We start from the raw sequence: 3,991 nt of genomic DNA, 5'->3' as shown, positions 1-3,991 counted from the left end.
TGGAATTTGAACCTTTGGATTTCTATATCGAAGATATACTTACGAAGTTGTTCCAACTTATTGATTGGCACTAACCCTAGATCCTTCCCCTTGATAAATGAATCAATACTTTATACTCGAGCTACATCATGTACTATTTACAACCCCCAATTTTGGGGGGTCCTAGTAGAACAGAACAAACTATGTCGAGCCAAGAGCATCTTCATTGATATATAAAATGGTGGATGCAAGAATCCACAGCCGATCATGTCTTTCAAGTCGCACGTTGCTTTCTACCACATCGTTTCAAACGAAGTTTTACCATAACATTCCTCTAATTTTGAACCGGTATGGAATTGATTCAATATGGAATCCGGAATAGTCATTGGCTCAATCGGTACGCTCAATCGGTACACAGCAGTCCATACTTTTATATTTATATATATATAAATTATATATATAAATAGATATTTATATCTATATTTTGATTTTGATATATATTTTGATATCTATATTATAGATATTTTGATATATATATGGATGGATAGGTATTCATCTAGAGAAGGCCCCACAAGCAAAGACAAAGATTCAATCTTACCCCATATTCGACCGTATGAATGAAACACATTTCTAAAAAAGACGAATAAACGAATTACTTAACACTTCTTTACATCTACATCTTCAACAGATTGTTCGGGACAATCAATCATGAAGGATCCAACTCTTTCTCGAACAACTAAATTAAAGAAAGGTCTTTAATTAGATTCTCAATACTCAATACCGGAACAAAATAAGTCATTAGCCAAATAAGCTATTCCAATGACTCGGAAAAGTCGCAAATGAATCGATTATAGACTAGGTTCATCAATCTCGCGCTTCTTCAAGTATCTAAGGATTGATAAAGGAATCATGAAAAAAGGTTTCAAGAATTTCCTACTTCGACATCATAATTTCCTACTTCGACATCATTATCATTAATGGAAATAAGTTTTCCTGTAATGACTAAATTTGATCATCATAAGACATAAGAGAAATCCATGTTCCTTTTCCAATTGAATCATTTAAAATGATTTAAAGCAGGTAGATGGATCGAGAAACAAATTCAATTTATTTGTTTTCATGGGGATGGGATGGATGGAAAAAAGCTCTCATGTAAGATAAGATTAAGGTTGTTATTCTTCCATCTGATTGATAAAACCAGAACCGTAGGAGTATGATCTTTCCGTATCCATCAGATACACAGAACAATTGTCAACGGGAGTAATCATAGATATTTAAGGTAAGGTATCAAAGATCTTTTTCACCGCAGCCGAAATACCGGTATCACTGAAATAGAACAAACAATAACAATACATGTAGGCATGGTTCATTTTATACAGATTTTGCTTTACTTTAGGTTTAGTAACCCTTCCATAAATTCTATCAAGTCAAAAGTAAAGTGAATGGAATATATGAATCTTCCTCCCAATCACTACATTGACTTCCAATTATTTATTGTAGCCAGATGCAAAAAAAAAAAAAGCAATTAGGCTCAAAGAAAAAAAATCTGTTCCATATTGCACTTTATTGTTTATTAATGAGATCCGGACGACACAGATATTGAAAAATTGATACCTTCCATTGCCGATTAACTCGAATTCTATGGGGATCATGAATCATACCCCAAGACAATCAAATAATAAAAGATCCTCTTGCGGTATGTTATATTATCTTGTATAGGTACAAAGCAAAATGGGTCCAGATCAATTCGTTGTTCTTAATTTTGATTTTACCCCACCCACACCCAGTCTTAAGAACTTTAATCCCAGTGATGTAATTAGTCCCAAGAACTCCCTCCTGTTTAGGATTCAGGATCCACATAGAATTAGTCATTTTGACTAACATGTTTAGTTTCGAAAAAATAGAGATCTTATCTTTCGCATTTCAACTTAGAATGCATCATGTGAGAATCAAAATATAATAGATGGGCATAAAGTTTCTATAAGTGACTAACTTACCCCAATATGAATATGAGTAGAGCGGGACGGGCATACACTGAACGGCCCATCCCATTTTTTTTTTAATTCAACTTTGATCTATGTTCCCATCCTACCTAATATCAAAAAGGTAAAAGATGTTTATTTCCATCCGCAATTTATACTCGATTCTTTTTCTTACAATTGGAAATCGAAAGGAATCTATGATTCATAGAAGAATCATTAGAACTCAGAAAGAAAAATTGGATCATATTGTATCCAACCTTATACCTTATACTCTTAAACAGAAGATTGTTAAAGAGAACAATCTTTGTTTTGATAGAAGCGGTCTGGGACGGAAGGATTCGAACCTCCGAGTAACGGGACCAAAACCCGCTGCCTTACCACTTGGCCACGCCCCATTTAGATTTCAATTCGACACTAATAAACACTAATATTGTTATTGGTTATTCGTCAATTCCAGCCCAAATATCTATGGAATAGGTTGTTGCTAGGATTCTATACGTGTAAATGTAGAATGAAAATGAATTCATTGATCATTCCATATAAGTCAATTAAGATATTGTATGAAAGTATGATTCCTTCTATTCTCATTTGAGAATTGAAGGATTTTTGATTGGGGGAAGTTCAAAGAAAAAGAAAGAAGGATTTTTTGTCTTCTCTTCTTTCTTAATTTTTCCCTTATATCAATAACTCAATAAAAATGAAATTATCTCCAAGAACGAAATATTTCTTATGCTTAATATCTTTAGTTTGATCTGTATCTGTCTTAATTCTGCCCTTCATTCGAGTAGCTTTTTCTTCGCCAAATTGCCCGAAGCTTATGCTTTTTTCAATCCAATCGTAGATTTTATGCCAGTCATACCTGTGCTCTTTTTTCTCTTAGCCCTTGTTTGGCAAGCTGCTGTAAGTTTTCGATGAGATCTTTAATACTGTCCTAGAAACATTCATATTCATGATTTATTCGATAAAATAAATTCAACTCTAACATAACAATTGATAAGATCAGATAAGTCTTACATTATGAACCCTCGATTCAAAGATTGAAATTCTTTTGCTTTTTGATAGCCGCGATGAATCTGGATCACCTAATTTCCGCATTATGCCCTTCCAGTTCCAGGGGTCAAAGACCCCATTATGGTACCCCATAATACCTAATTGGGGTATGACAAGATAATTTTGGTAACAAAGGAATTCCTGCAAATTCCTTTCTTTTCTAGAAACCACTTTTTCATTTCTTTTCTTGGTGTCAAGGATATGTGGTACAAAAATAGAGAATCTATTCCCTTATTTCCTTTGCAAAAAACAAAAAAAAAATGATCTTGGAGATTGTGCAATGCTTACTCTCAAACTCTTCGTTTACACAGTAGTGATATTCTTTGTTTCTCTCTTCATCTTCGGATTCCTATCTAATGATCCAGGACGTAATCCTGGACGTGAGGAATAAAAAAATCAGAGATTTTTCATTATTTCCTTGCTTGATTTCTGCATTTTCCTATGCTTTTCTCTATTCCAGACATTTAACTATGATAAAGGACTTGATATTTTTTCGAATTCGAAAGATAAATCTCAAGTGATCCGAGGGAACGGAGAAAGAGGGATTCGAACCCTCGGTACGAACAGCTCGTACAACGGATTAGCAATCCGTCGCTTTAGTCCACTCAGCCATCTCTCCCAATTACAAAAAGATAATTCATATGCGACGCCTGAAGTAAATATTGATCAAAGTCTTTCTTTATCTTTATTTATTTATTTTATACATTTATTTATACTTACTATATTATACTTACTATATATATACGAATTATCTTTATTTATTTATTTTATACATTTATTTATACTTACTATATTATACTTACTATATATATACGAATTTTATCCGCAATTCAATTTGGATAACGATTCGAAACAGATATCTCCAATAGAAAGAGTACGTCTTTGATTTCGTCCGAAGGGTTCTTTTATTCCCCCGGCCTGGCCAGTACAGTACCTAGCCAGGCCGTTCCTTCTTTTGTTCCAATGAATCATGGATCAAA

General features: G+C 33.6%; 1 non-coding gene across 1 annotated transcript; it reads right to left on the bottom strand.

Moving 5' to 3' along the window:
* Positions 1–3,542: 3,542 nt before the first annotated feature.
* Positions 3,543–3,630, bottom strand: TRNAS-GCU (transfer RNA serine (anticodon GCU)). The gene has a single exon. It is a non-coding gene; the product is annotated as a tRNA-Ser (tRNA).
* Positions 3,631–3,991: the final 361 nt, after the last annotated feature.

The sequence above is a fragment of the Tasmannia lanceolata genome, unplaced genomic scaffold (assembly GCF_043159265.1).
Source record: "Tasmannia lanceolata isolate RefF3 unplaced genomic scaffold, GAP_Taslan_0.1 ptg000662l, whole genome shotgun sequence".
NCBI lineage: Eukaryota > Viridiplantae > Streptophyta > Magnoliopsida > Canellales > Winteraceae > Tasmannia > Tasmannia lanceolata.
Note: the sequence above shows the minus strand (reverse complement) of the source record. Positions and strands in the feature narration are given on the sequence as shown.